Source organism: Scyliorhinus canicula, chromosome 6 (assembly GCF_902713615.1).
Source record: "Scyliorhinus canicula chromosome 6, sScyCan1.1, whole genome shotgun sequence".
NCBI classification, from domain to species: Eukaryota; Metazoa; Chordata; class Chondrichthyes; order Carcharhiniformes; family Scyliorhinidae; genus Scyliorhinus; species Scyliorhinus canicula.
The window spans coordinates 36,271,781-36,287,382 of NC_052151.1; the positions used below are offsets into that span (position 1 = coordinate 36,271,781).

At 47.6% G+C, this 15,602-nt stretch overlaps 1 protein-coding gene and 1 long non-coding RNA gene across 2 annotated transcripts in view; both read left to right on the forward strand.

Annotated features, from left to right (window-relative positions):
• The window catches only part of cdk19 (cyclin-dependent kinase 19), a 347,911-nt gene that overhangs the window by 33,291 nt on the left and 299,018 nt on the right, over nt 1–15,602 (forward strand). The gene's annotated exons all lie outside the window — the stretch shown is intronic.
• LOC119967094 lies at nt 1,373–14,679 on the forward strand. The gene is made up of 2 exons (XR_005460916.1): nt 1,373–2,268; nt 13,228–14,679. It is a non-coding gene; the product is annotated as an uncharacterized LOC119967094 (long non-coding RNA).

The following is a 15,602-nucleotide window of genomic DNA, read 5'->3' on the forward strand; positions in this document are numbered from 1 at the left end:
CAAGTACACCATCGGAGGGTCGGACGAGGGCTTCCACAAAGCGTGGGGGCTATTCGTCAGCCTGTTTCAAGATCTGTCCGAAGCCAATGGAAGTGGAAGAAAGGGGGGACCGATGAGGGCAGAGAAGAGCGCACAGAGCAGAGAGGAATGGGGGGGGGGGGGGGGGGGGGGAGAGATACCAGGAAAGAACCCAGGGAGTATCTGGGAGAGACATGGAAAAAGAGTGAGGCGAGGAGGGGGGCAGAGAGCCCCCCACAGCGAACACACAAGGATAACAGCAGGAATCACATAATGAAGGAAAGAAGTATAACAGAAAGATAGGGCAAGGAGGGAGCCCGACTATCAACAGGGGAGGGGGATTGGAGAGCAAGGAGAGGGGGAGGGATGATAAAAGCGGTACGTGTAAAATTGTACATAAGAAACACCATACTCTTTAAATATTATGTGCTTTACATGTCAAATTGTCAAACTGTTAAAATTGGAAAATGCCAATAAAAATGTATTTTTATAAAAGGAAAGAGGGAGTGCAGCCACCTCAGATGGGCACCTGCAAAAGACCATGGGAATTATGGCCAACCCAGGACTCAGACAGACTCAGAGCTTGTGTGTGTATTTGCAACCCAGATAGCTAGACGCGATTGAAGCCCCCGCTGTTTGCATTCTAATGGTCTATTTCCCCAGAACAAAAGAACTGTACTCAGGTAACCGATACATGTACAGACTAATCGGCACCACTCCCTTTACTCAGGGAGCCCAAACAGCCAAGGTCAATGACCACTAAGGACACACCCAGCCATCAAGGCACCCGCCTCTTTATTGGCCACAATTGAAGGCAGTGATCGAAGCCCTGTCGAATTATTGGGACCAAATTAAGGACCGCCCCAAAGAGTGCGAAATCCCAGAGGGATAAAAAGAGACACAGTCATGTGTCGGTCTCTCTTGGATCCGGCCTATGCCAATGCAAGTGCAGCATAACGACCAGACAGACAAGTTCAAGACCAACGATCGCTACCAGATAGATGAGCCCAGCAGAAACAGAGCCACTTCTTCCACCCAGCCATGCAAGATCCAGACAAAGGCCTGTTCCATCTGCACAGAGCCGGTTGCCCTGAAGTTAAGTATAGGTTATTGTAGTTGTTAGGTATAGTTTAACTTGTAGTGTTTTGTGTTGCATGTCGAAGTAATCCTTGTGTGTAAATAAACCATCTTTGAACTTGAACTGACTAACTGGTTGTGTGGTCCTTTGATCGATATCCGGTAAAGCCTTGTGGTGGTATCATTTGATACCTGGCGACTCTGAAAAGCATCATTATTAATTGGCAACATTATTGGCGACTCCGGTGCCGATTGGCAACATTATTGGTGACGCTGGTGGGATAGCATTCCATTAAATTGGCAGCATTATTGGCGACATCTGACGGGACTCGAATTAGAAGTGATTTTGTCACTCCCAGAGAACCCACAAACTTTGAAATCCAATTGCATGAAAGAGAGAGAACCACAAGTGCAAGCCCTAATCGACCAAATCTCCGAATTTCGGAAGTGTGTACTCACCTGCATGCATACTAACAGGGATATAAGGTAAGCTCGTTAGATTGTGTCAAAACTATTGAGGGAATTGTGAATCGGAAAATAGCTTCGGCCATACCCGCAGTTCAAATCGCCGCCTTATCCCCCTGTCTCAAATTAATGATAGGAAACAGAGATTAACGGTAGGAAAAGAGATATTCGAAGCAATGGCCACAAAAGCGAACCTTTAATGAACCCACAGGAACCTGAGGTCGCAGCGACCAACAGAGCAGAGCTGTGCCCCATATGGGAAGAAGAGTTGAGGAAGTATTTAAAGGGCAAAGGATGGCCCCTGTGGCCCAATTTTTGTTCAAATGAAGAGTCAGATCCAGGAAGCATAGGACAAACTTGGTGGGACAACCTAACCGAGGTGCATCAGAAAAATGCAGCGAAAGTGCGAAAACTGATGGCAATAGTGTCCTGTTTGGCACAGTTGCGAGGCACAGAGGAGGTCGTGAGGACGCTCCGCAGGCAGCTAGTTGAGAAAGAAGAGCAGAATGAGGGAAACAATAGTGAAAGCAAAAAGATTATTGAGCAACTCCGGGATTAGTTGGCAGCTAAAGATAAAGAGATGGCTGATGTCAAACGGGCACACTAATCTCTTGTTTCGTTCACCTTAGCAGCTTTCAGACCCAGTACGATAAAGCCTACCAAGATACACAGCGTGAAGTCTTGGTACGAGAAGAGACAGAACAGCAGGTAGCACAGTTAACTAGTCAATGCGCGGATTTAAAGGCAGTTTTACAAGCGCTCCATAGGTCCACTATAGAACAAAGACAGAGCACAGTAGATCATGCGAAATGTAGACAACAAATAGAGAAGTTGCAGTCACTGCTTTCAGTGCAAAATGGATTTAGGTGTACTTTTGGCCAAAATTTAGATGAGGAAGGTGCCCCCAATTGGCAAGAACTAAATGAAACCGCCCAGAGATATGTGGAGAACAGGGAAAATCACAATAGAGCCCTCCATACCCCGAAAAGGAAAGCACCCGCACCACCGACTGCACTGGCAGCACACAACCCTATGAATCCGGTCACCACACAGCGCAATCATCGGTTCAGGAGGAGCCCGTTTACACCACCCCATTATCTATCACCCAATTGAGAGATGCCTGCGCTAAAATTGATCCATTTGAACCCACCGCAGACCCGCATGATTTCTTTGAGAGAGTACGCCAGCAAAAGGTTATGTACCGTCTAGACAAAAGGGAGGAAGTTAAACTTATAGTAATGAGCCTTGACCAGTCCGTTAGCTCAGCTTTGCCAGAACCCCAGAATGTAGCAGGAGGAACCCTGCAGGAGATGAAAACGGCCATTTTAGATGCGATCAGGTGCAACAAGGGAGACCCAGTAGAAGGTTTAAACCGCTGTAGGCAAAAGAAGAGAGAGCATCCAACCACATTGCAGGTCACCTTTGGATCCATTTTAAAGCAGTATTTGGGAATTTGAACCGCGCACACTTAAATGAGAACAACACCACTAAATGGTCCACTTAGTCTTGCACACAACAGAAGCAGGTCAAAAGGCTTGTGTGAATTGCGACCCGGCAGACTCCACACATAATGCATAAGAACTAGGAGCAGGAGTAGGCCATCTGGCCCCTCGAGCCTGCTCCACCATTCAATGAGATCATGGCTGATCTTTTGTGGACTCAGCTCCACTTTCCGGCCCGAACACCATAACCCTTAATCCCTTTATTCTTCAAAAAACTATCTATCTTTACCTTAAAAACATTTAATGAAGGAGCCTCAACTGCTTCACTGGGCAAGGAATTCCATAGATTCACAACCCTTTGGGTGAAGAAGTTCCTCCTATACTCAGTCCTAAATCTACTTCCCCTTATTTTGAGGCTTTGTCCCCTAGTTCTGCTTTCACCCGCCAGTGGAAACAACCTGCCCGCATCTATCCTATCTATTCCCTTCATAATTTTAAATGTTTTGATAAGATCCCCCCTCATCCTTCTAAATTCCAACGAGTACAGTCCCAGTCTACTCAACCTCTCCTCATAATCCAACCCCTTCAGCTCTGGGATTAACCTAGTGAATCTCCTCTGCACACCCTCCAGTGCCAGTATGTCCTTTCTCAAGTAAGGAGACCAAAACTGAACACAATACTCTAGGTGTGGCCTCACTAACACCTTATACAATTGCAACATAACCTCCCTAGTCTTAAACGCCATCCCTCTAGCAATGAAGGACAAAATTCCATTTGCCTTCTTAATCACCTGTTGCACCTGGAAACCAACTTTCTGTGACTCATGCACTAGCACACCCAGGTCTCTCTGCACAGCGGCATGCTTTAATATTTTCTCGTTTAAATAATAATCCCGTTTGCTGTTATTCCTACCAAAATGGATAACCTCACATTTGTCAACATTGTATTCTATTTGCCAGACCCTAGCCCATTCACTTAACCTATCCAAATCCCTCTGCAGACTTCCAGTATGCTCTGCACTTTTTGCTTTACCACTCACCTTAGTGTCATCTGCAAACTTGGACACATTGCCCTTGGTTCCCAACTCCAAATCATCTATGTAAATTGTGAACAATTGTGTGCCCAACACGGATCCCTGAGGGACACCACTAGCTACTGATTGCCAACCAGAGAAACACCCATTAATCCCCACTCTTTGCTTTCTATTAATTAACCAATCCTCTATCCATGCTACTACTTTACCCTTAATGCCATGCATCTTTATCTTATGCAGCAACCTTTTGTGTGGCACCTTGTCAAAGGCTTTCTGGAAATCCAGATATACCACATCCATCGGCTCCCCGTTATCTACTGCACTGGTAATGTCCTCAAAAAATTCCCCTAAATTAATTAGGCACGACCTGCCCTTTATGAACCCATACTGCGCCTGCCCAATGGGACAATTTCTATTCAGATGCCTCGCTATTTCTTCCTTGATGATAGATTCCAGCATCTTCCCTACTACCGAAGTTAAGCTCACTCGCCTATAATTTCCTGCTCTCTGCCTACCTCCTTTTTTAAACAGTGGTGTCACGTTTGCTAATTTCCAATCCACCGGGACCACCCCAGAGTCTAGTGAATTTTGGTAAATCATCATTAGTGCATCTGCAATTTCCCTAGCCATCTCTTTTAGCACTCTGGGATGCATTCCATTAGGGCCAGGAGACTTGTCTACCTTTAGCCCATTAGCTTGCCCATCACTCCCTCCTTAGTGATAACAATCCTCTCAAGGTCCTCACCTGTCATAGCTTCATTTCTAACAGTCGCTGGCATGTTATTTGTGTCTTCCACTGTGAAGACCGACCCAAAAAACCTGTTCAGTTCCTCAGCCATTTCCTCATCTCCCATTATTAAAACTCCCTTCTCACCCTCTAAAGGACCAATATTTACCTTAGCCACTCTTTTTTGTTTTATAAATTTGTAAAAACTTTTACTGTCTGTATTTATATTCTGAGCAAGTTTACTCTCATAATCTATCTTACTCTTCTTTATAGCTTTTTTAGTAGCTTTCTGTTGCCCCCTAAAGATTTCGCAGTCCTCTAGTCTCCCACCAATCTTTGCCACTTTATATGCTTTTTTCTTCAATTTGATACTCTCCCTTATTTCCTTAGATATCCACGGTCGATTTTCTCTCTTTCTACCGTCCTTCCTTTTTGTTGGTATAAACCTTTGCTGAGCACTGTGAAAAATCGCTTCGGAAGGTTCTCCACTGTTCCTCAACTGTTCCACCATAAAGTCTTTGCTCCCAGTCTACCTTAGCTAGTTCATCTCTCATCCCATTGTAATCTCCTTTGTTTAAACACAAAACACTAGTTTTTGATTTTACTTTCTCACCCTCCATCTGTATTTTAAATTCCACCATATTGTGATCGCTCCTTCCGAGAGGACCCCTAACTATGAGATCATGAATCAACCCTGCCTCATTACACAGGACAAGATCTAGGAACGCTTGTTCCCTCGTAGGTTCCATTACATACTGTTGTAGGAAACTATCGCGGATACATTCTATAAACTCCTCCTCAAGGTTGCCTTGACCGACCTGGTTATACCAATCGACATGTAGATTAAAATCCCCCATGATAACTGCTGTACCATTTCTACATGCATCAGTTATTTCTTTGTTTATTACCTGCCCCACCATAACGTTACTATTTGGTGGTCGATAGACTACTCCTATCAGTGACTTTTTCACCTTACTATTCCTGATTTCCACCCAAATGGATTCAACCTTATCCTCCATAGCACCGATGTCATCCCTTACTATTGCCTGGATGTCATCCTTAAATAACAGAGCAACACCACCTCCCTTACCATCCACTCTGTCCTTCCGAATAGTTTGATACCCTCGGATATTTAACTCCCAGTCGTGACCATCCTTTAACCATGTTTCAGTAATGGCCACTAAATCATAGTCATTCACGATGATTTGTGCGATCAACTCATTGACTTTATTTTGAATACTACGAGCATTCAGGTAAAGTACACTTATGTTGGGTTTTTTTTACCTCTGTTTTGAATCTTAACATCTCCAGTTTTATTCCTTTTAGTATTACTGGGCCTATTCACTGAGCTCCCCTCAGTCACTGTACCTTGTACTGTCGCCCTTTTTGATTTTTGACTATGTCTTCTCTGCCTTGCACTTTTACCCTTACTTCCTTTTGCTTCTGTCCCTGTTTTACTACCTTCCAACGTCCTGCATCGGTTCCCATCCCCTTGCCACATTAGTTTAAACCCTCCCCAACAGCTCTAGCAAAAAAAAACCCTAGGACATCAGTTTGGGTATTAAAGAGACTCTCTGGAGCTTGGGAACAATCCCTACACAAGAAGGCAGATCAGGAACAGGTAGAAGCAAATATGCACCCAGTTAGAACTAACCAGGACCCAGCATGGATAAATGAGGGGAGACATGAAGGACAGCACCCCAGAGTACAGGCACCACGAGGTTGCTATAATTGTGGACACATGGGACATTACGCCCGCAAATGCTGACAAAACCCCCCAAACCAGCAATGCCACCAACAACCAGGCCCCCCACCGAGGATCAATGTTGGGCCCATACATAGTGTTAGCGCCTGTTCAGATAATTCAGCAATCAACACCACAGATTGACGGTGTTTGGACTCCCCATCTTGGGTCTGTGACACACTCTGGGACAAATCAGGCAGACCAGTAGTCACAGGCACAGTCTGGGGACATCCAGTAGTATTTCTTTGGGACACAGGAGGATTCCGCACCACTTTAAATTGCTCCACAATGTTCCAGCATGACAAATGGCCTACCACAGACACCATCACCCTTAGTGGATTTACCGAACACATACAGCAGGGATACATCACAGCCCCCTTAGATATTCAGATAGGAAACATTAGCACTAGGCACCCCGTTGTTTTAGTCGACTTGACCCAAACAGCCGAGCACATTCTAGGAATCGATTTTATGAGCTCCCATAATCTTTCCTTTGATCCAGTGAATAAATGTGTACAGAGAATGGCCAAAGCAGCGAGAGCCCCCGCTACACTCACAGTGGGGGGGCTATGAACATTGGATTTGCTCAGTGGGAGACTATTGTTTGATCTGCAAACAATTAGTACAGACCAGACAATTAGAGAGGTCCTCAGAAAACATAAAGTTTTCTTCGCCCAACGCAAATACGATTGTGGAAAGATCCCAGGAATGATCACAATATCAGGACCCGATGCTAAGCCACAGAAACAATACGTTTTCCCCTCTTCTATCTCACCTCCGAGCACCTCTTCCCACTTAAGCTTCAGCTCCTCAGTCTGTGTCTCCTCAGCTCCCATAAGTTCTTTATATATATCCGAGACCCTCCCCTCCCCCACCCATCCACTGGACACTACCCTGTCCTGGATCCCACTGAGTGGCAGGCGTGGGAAGGATGGAATGTGTCTGCGTAGAAAGTCCCGCACCTGCAAGTGCCTGAACTCATTCCCTCTTGCCAGCCCAAATTTCTCCTCTAACGCCCTCATGCTCGGGAAGCTCCCTTTCAAGAACAAATCCCCCATCCTCTCAATCCCAGCCCTCCGCCATGCTCAGAACCCACCGTCCATATTCCCCGGGGCAAATCGGTGATTGTCGCAAATTGGGGACCAAACCGATGCTCCCATTCCCCCCATGTGCCTTCTTCATTGGCCCCAGATCCGCAAAGTCGCCACCACTATGGGGCTGGTGGAGTACCGTGCCGGCAGGAGTGGCAGGTGCGCCGTAACCAGGGCTGCCAAACTAGTCCCCCTGCACGAAGCGGCCTCCATCCGTCCCCAAACCGACCCCGCACCCACCATCCACTTCCTTATCATCGCTATGTTAGCTGCCCAATAGTAATTACTGAAGTTTGGCAGCGCCATCCCCCCTTCCCCTCGGTTCCTCTCGAGCATCACCCTCTTCACCCTCGGGGACTTTCCCGCCCACACAAATCCCATCATTATTTTATTAACCTTGAAAAAAGACCAGGGAATGAAAATGGGGAGACAATGGTAAATGAACAGGAATCTAGGGAGGATTGTCATTTTAACTGTCTGCACTCTCCCTGCTAGTGTCAGTGGGAGCACATCCCACCTCCGGAACTCAGCCCTCATTTACCCCACCAACCGAGACAAGTTCAACTTGTGCAGACGGCCCCAGTCCCGCGGCACCTTATCCCTAAGTATCTAAAACTGTCCTCTACTAACCTGAACGGCAGCCCCTCAACCTACCCTCCTGGCCCCTTGCCAGGACTACAAACAACTCACTCTTTGCCATGTTCAGTTGGTACCCCTAGAACCAGCCGAATTCCTTCAGGATTCCCATGATTTCATCCATCCCAGCCACTGGATCCGTGATGTACAAGAGCAGGTAGTCGGTGTACAATGAAAGTCTGTGTTCCACCCCCCCACCCCCTGTACCAGCCCCTTCCAGCCCCTAGAAGCTCTGAGAGCAATTGCCAGCGGCTCTATTGGTAACGCAAACAGCAATGGGGAGAGGGGGCACACGGCACAGTCTGAAATAGTCAGATGTCGTCCTGTTCATCCTCACACTCGCCTCCGGAGCCTGGTACAGCAGTCTGACCCAGTCGATAACGCCCTCCCCGAACCCAAAACGTCCCAGCACCTCCCATAGATAGTCTCACTCAACGCGGTCGAAAGCCTTCTCAGCATCCATTGCCACAACTACCTCTACCTCCTTACTCTCCGGGGGCATCATAATCACATTCAGCAGCCTTCTTAGGTTGGCCACCAGGTGCCTGCCCTTGACGAACCCGGTATGATCTTCCATAATGACGTCTGGCACACAGTGCTCAATCCTAGCAGCCAAGAGTTTGGCCAGTATTTTAGCATCTACGTTGAGCAGAGAGATCGGGCTATAGGACCCACATGCCTCCGGGTCTTTGTACCGTTTCAATATCAGGGAGATGGTGGCCTGTGACATCGTCGGGGGTAACACCCCTCTGTCTCTTGCCTTATTAAAAACCCTAACCAGCACTGGCACCACTACCTTGGAGAACTTTTTGTAGAACTCCACCGGATACCCATCCGACCCGGAGCTTTACCCGATTGCATGGTCCTCAAGCCCCCCAATATTTCTTCGGTCCTGATTGGGGCCCCCAACCCGTCTACCAATCCCCTGCCCACCTTTGGGAAGGTCAGTCCATCCAGAAAGCGTCTCATCCCCTCCCGCCCCGGCGGCCGGGGGGGGGGGGGGGGGGGGGGGGGGGGGGGTTCCGAGGTGTAAAGCTTACTGTAGAAGTCCCTGAACACCTTGTTCAGCCCTGCCGGATCCCCTACCAAGTCCCCCCCCCCCGGTCAACTACCTTCCCTATTTCCCTGGTCGCCTCTCTCTTCCTCAGTTGCTGTGCCAGCATTCTACTGGCTTTCTCCCCGTGCTCGTAAATCACACCCCTCGCCTTCCTAAGCTGCTCCACAGCCTTACCTGTGGACAACACCCTAAACTCAGTCTACAGCCTTCGTCGTTCCCTTAATAGCTCTGCCCTCGAGGTCTCCGTATATCTCCTGTCTATCTGTACGATCTCCCTTACCAGTTGGTCCATTTCTGCCCTGTCCGTCCTGTCCCTATGTATTCTGATCGAGATCAGCTCCCCTCTCACCACTGCCTTCAGCGCCTCCCAAAGCACTGCAGCTGAGACTTCCCCTGTGTCATTGACCTGCAGGTAATTTTGCATACATTTCCTCACCCTCTCACACACCGCCTCGTTCGCCAACAAGCCGACCTCGTGCCTCCATTGAGGGCGCTGAAAGCTTTCCTTGCAGACCTGCTGATCAACCCAGTTTGGGGCATGGTCCGAAATAGCGATCGCCGAATATTCTCCGTCCGTTACCCCCACTAACAAATCCCTGCTCATGATGAAAAAAATCAATTCAGGAATACACCTTACGGACATGTGAATAGAACAAAATCTGCCCCTCGTTGGCCAAATAGCCCTCCATGGATCAGCCCCCCCGCCCATTTGCTCCATGAATCCCCTCAGTTCTTTTGCCATTGCCTGCATCTTACCCGTTCTTGAACATGACCGGTCCAGGCAGGGGTCAAGGACTGTGTTAAAATCCCCTCCCATAATCAGCCTGTGCGAGTCCAGGTCAGATATCTTCCCCAGTAGTCTCTTTGTAAAATTCACATCCCAATTTGAGACGTATAAATTGACCAAAACTACCCTTATCCCCTCGAGCTTGCCACTCACCATGACAAATCTGCCTCCCGCATCCGAGATTATGCTGTCCCTCTCAAATTGTACTCGTTTGTTGACCAAAATCGCGACCCCCCTGGTTTTAGTGTCCAGCCCCGAGTCGAAGACCTGGCTAATCCAGCCCTTCCTCAATCTGACCTGGTCAGCTACTTTCAGATGAGTCTCCTGAAGCATTATTACATCCGCCTTCAGCCCCCTCAGATGCGAAACACACATGCCCTCTTTACCGGCCCATTTAACCCTCTAACGTTCCAGGTTATCAGCCTGGTTGAGGGGCACCGTGCCCCCTCCCCCTCCGGCGATCAGCCATCCCCTTTCTTGGGGCCGCCCTCAGCCCCTGTGTCGCGCTTCCCCTGCCCGCCTCCTGGCAGCCCCCATCTCCGACCTCCTCCATGATCCCGCACCTAAGTCCCTCCCTCGTCAGCAGAAGAACCACCCCCCCTTCCCCCCCCCAGCAACAACACCCTGTAACCCAACCCTTGCCATAAACTAACTAAATACACACCCCCCACCTGGCTTCCGTAGACCAGCTCACCCAGCTAGCCTGGTGACTGTCGACTCCGGCGCCAACAAGTCTCCCACCTACTGTTCCCTCTGACCCATCCCCCCCCCGCCCATCAACACCACTTCACCAAACCAGCTATCGCCGACGCCATTTACTGACCAACGGCCGTTAAAGGAACAATTGTTCACGTGTTACAAATTCTTTCCGCTCATTTTGGTCACCCAGGTAGGGAATAACGGCATTAATCCCCGCCCTGCCTGAGGACCTCAAATGCATCCGGTCAGTTAAGCTCTGGTAGTAGAGCAACGGCACTGATCACCGCCCTACCCGGGGATTCCACCTGTTCTTGCCCTGTCACGGCCCACACGCACCTCATGTTCCCGTCACCTTGAGTACTCTGGAATGGTTCTTTACACTTTTCACTGTCTTTGGCAGGTCTTAGTTTTCCCTTCTCTGTTCTTTTATTGTGGTTTAAAGAATGCCCTTTGCCACAGTCTGTACACTCATCCCTTTACCTTCCGCGGCCCTATGGTCGTTCCCCACCTGCTATTTACACATATGATACACTTGGTTGCCACATGTGCTGCTACACGCAAACTACCTCTGGACTCTGGGATGAAGAAACTTTATAAAACTGGCCGCCCTAAAAATTGGCTGGTTAAGATGAGCCTCAGCCATCACTGGTTGCAGTAAAGGAAAGACTGGACGGATAAATTGTCTGCCCACTCCCCGCATCGACTACCAGCTGTGAGAATCTCTGCACTTACAAAGAAATTTTTTTTTGGCAATGTCTTGTCTCTCAAAATGTTATTTCAAAAAAAAAATGAGGGAGTCACACATGGTGACTCAAGGTTACTACGGGAAGCGAGGGAGGAGATTGTTGCACCGTTGGTGATGATCTTTGTGTCCTGACTCTCCACTGGAGCAGTACCGGATGATTGGAGGGAGGCGAATGTTGTTCTCCTATTCAAGAAAGGGAATAGGGAGATCCCTGGGAATTACAGACCCATCAGTCTTATGTCTGTGGTGAACAAAATATTGGAAAGGATTCTGAGAGATAGGATTTCATAGAATTTTACAGTGCAGAAGAAGGCCATTCGGCCCATCGAGTGTGCACCGAAGAGCACCCTACCCAAGGTCCACACCTCCACCCTGCTTTAAAAGCCAGCGATTTAGCCCAGTGAGCTAAACCAGTTGATGAAGGTCGGGCAGTGGATGTGGTGTATATGGATTTCAGTAAGGCATTTGATAAGGTTCCCCATGGTAGACACATTCTGAAAGTTAGGGGGCATGCGATACAGGGAAATCTGGCTGTCTGGATACAGAATTGGCTGGCCGAAAGAAGACAGTGAGTGGTAGTGGGTGGAAAGTATTCCGCCTGGAGGTTGGAGACCAGTGGTGTCCTGCAGGGATCTGTTCTGGGACCTCTGCTCTTTGTGGTTTTTATAAATGACTTGGATGAAGAAGTGGAAGGGTGGGTTAGTAAGTTTGCCGATGACACGGAGGTTGGTGGAGTTGTAGATAGTGTTGAGAGTTGTTGCAGGTTACAACAGGACATTGACAGGATGCAGAGCTGGGCTGAGAAGTGGCAGATGGAGTTCAACCTTGATGAATGTGAAGTGATTCATTTTGGATGGTAGAATTTAAATGCTGAATACAGGGTTAAAGGCAGGATTCTTGGAAGTGTGGAGGAACAGATGGATCTTGGGGTCCACGTATATAGATCCCACAAAGTTGCCACCCAGGTTGATAGGGTTGTTAAGAAGGCATATGGTGTGTTGGCTTTCATTAACAGGGGGATTGAGTTTAAGAGCCGTGAGGTTTTGCTGCAGTTTTATAAAACTCTAGTTAGACCACACTTGGAATATTGTGTCCAGTTCTGGTCGCCTCATTATAGGAAGGATGTGGATGCTTTGGAGAGGGTACAGAGGAGATTTACCAGGATGCTGCCTGGACTGGCGGGCATGTCTTATGAAGAAAGGTTGAGGGAGCTAGGGCTTTTCTCAGTGGAGCGAAGAAGGAAGAGAAGTGACTGGATAGAGATGTACAAGGTGATGAGAGCCATGGATAGAGTGGATAGCCAGAGACTTTTCCCCAGGGTGGAAATAGCTGTCACGAGGGGACATAATTTTAAGGTGATTGGAGGAAGGTATAGGGGAGATGTCAGAGGTAGGTTCTTTACACAGAGAGTGGTGGGTACGTGGAATGCACTGCCAGCAGAGGTGGTGGAATTAGAGTCATTAGAGACATTTAAGCGACTCTTAGACAGGCACATGGACAGCAGTAAATTGAAGGGGTGTAGGTTAGGTTGATCTTGTATTAGGATAAATGGTCGGCACAACACCGTGGGCTGAAGGGCCTGTACTGTGCTGTACTGTTCTATGTTCTATGGTGACAATTCTAATGGGTAATTGAAGTTAAGTAGAGAAAGACAAATAAACGAGATATTAACCGAAGATAATAACATATTGTGCTTGCACCCGCAGGAATATACGGAAAACGGAAGACAGAAGACAAGATGAAGAGAGGACTGATGACCTACACTGTGATCATCGCTGAACTCCGACAACTGCGAGCGTTACCAGCCTCTGTACCACACACCACACCAGCCCCGAACACCACCACACAACATGACGCCCCTAGCCCGGACACCACACCACACATAGAGATAGACACTGAAACCCCCACTTGGTGGGAAAACATTGCCAAATGGAAACCCCTTTCATACACAGTAGAGGCCCTTCTGGTAATTGCAATAATCTGCAGTGTCATCCAGACACTTAGACTCCGCAAATGGTAAAAAAGAGCCTCCCGCTCCCCGATATATATACTCCCAGCCCCCTTGTTTGGAATTTACTCAACTCAACAAACACTGTAATCGCTGATAAAAATAAAGACCGTATATCTCTCTAACTTTGATGGATTAAGTAGGAATGTGATGCTGCTGTTTTGAAATCTTGTATTGTACATAAGTTATTTTTGATATTTGCCAGCAGCATGAGAGTAGCTTAGATAGTGTTAGTTAGATATTCAATTGTGCGGAACAGTGAAATGTTTTATAGTGACCCGTTAGAAATTATGAATGTATGATGTGTTAATAAAAATGTTAGGTAAATGCTCCAAAAACATAGGACAGAGTAGTGGAGAACCTGTCCTTGACCAATGGTAACCGGCACACCAGGGATGGGTAAGGGATCAACAGTGTGATCCACCACGCTTCGCGTTCAGGATCAAGAGGATAGGATGTAGCCATCTCAGATGGCCACCTGCAAAGGACCATGGGAATTATGGCCAACCCAGGACTCAGACAGACTCACAGCTTGTGTGTGTATTTGCAACCCAGATAGCTAGACGCGATCGAAAACCCCGCTCTTTTGCATTCTAATGTCCCATTTCCCCAGAACAAAAGAACTGTACTCAGGTAACCGATACAGATACAGGCTAATTAGCGCCACTCCCTTTACTCAGGGAGCCCAAACAGCCACAGTCAATGACCGCTAAGGATACGCCCAGCCATCAAGGCACCCGCCCCTTTATTGGCTAAAATCGAAGGCAGTGATCGAAGCCTGTCGAATTATTGGGTCCAAGTTAAGGACCACCCCAAAGAGCTCAAAATCCAGAGGGATAAGAAGAGACGCAGCCATGTGCTCGATCTCTCATGGATCCGGCCTATACCAACCCAAGTGCAGCATAACGACCAGACAGCCAAGTTCAAGACCAATGATCGCTACCAGACAGATGAGCCCAGCAGAAACAGAGCCACATCTTCCACCCAGCCATGCAAGATCCAGACAAAGGCCTGTTCCATCTGCATAGAACTAGTTGCCCTGAAGTTAAGTATAGGTTATTGTAGTTATTAGGTGTAGTTTAACTTGTAGTGTTTTGTGTTGCATGTCGAAGTAATCCTTGTGTGTAAATAAACCATCTTTGAACTTGAACTGACTAACTGGTTGTGTGGTCCTTTGATCGATATCCGGAAAAGCCTTGTGGTGGTATCATTTGATACCTGGCGACTCTAAAGAGCATCATTATTAATTGGCAACATTATTGGCGACTCCGGTGCCGATTGGCAATATTATTGGTGACGCTGGTGGAATAGCATTCCATTAAATTGGCAACAGGGGGACAGGAAATGACAAGGCTGTAGGCGTGCTGGATTATTGACCCCACTCCCATCATCAGCCATTTTGGCTGATGCAGATTTGTGGCGCTGGTAGGACATCTACTCCCATGAGGTGGGGAGCAATTAAGATCCTTGATAAGCAAGGATGAAGGAGTCCAGGTAAGAATTTTCAGTCGGCCTCCAGTTTTCTGATACGACTAGCAAGGGACAGATTAACTGCCTAAAGACATACACCCAGTGCAGGCTGAGTTATAGTATTTATTGCAGGCCTACAGGCACTCGTGTCTGTCTGGATATTGCCAAAGACCACCCTATAGAAGGGCTTTTCTCCCACACCCCACCACCCGCAAACATGGTGATTTGGCTGTTATTTCAAATTCTTTAATTAAAATTTTTAAATGTGGCTGAGAGGGCACCTTCTTGTTGATGCACCCTGGGTCTCCACAAGGCAGTGGAGCTATTCATCCACAGCCTGGAGTTTGGACCGTTATATGTTCCCAGCTATGCACGAGGCCTAAGAGAGTAAACTTTGACAAAACAATCTGGAGCATAGCCCAACAATGGATTGATGTCCAAATATGTTATCTTTCCTATAACTCCTGCCAAATATAGCTTTGCGTTCTTTTCTTTTCAACTGGACAGATTTGGAAGTGGATTCCGACATTTGGACCTCCATAAATTTTGTCTAGGGTTGTGCCCTTGAGCATTTCTCTGCAGAGTGTTAACAAATGCCGGTGG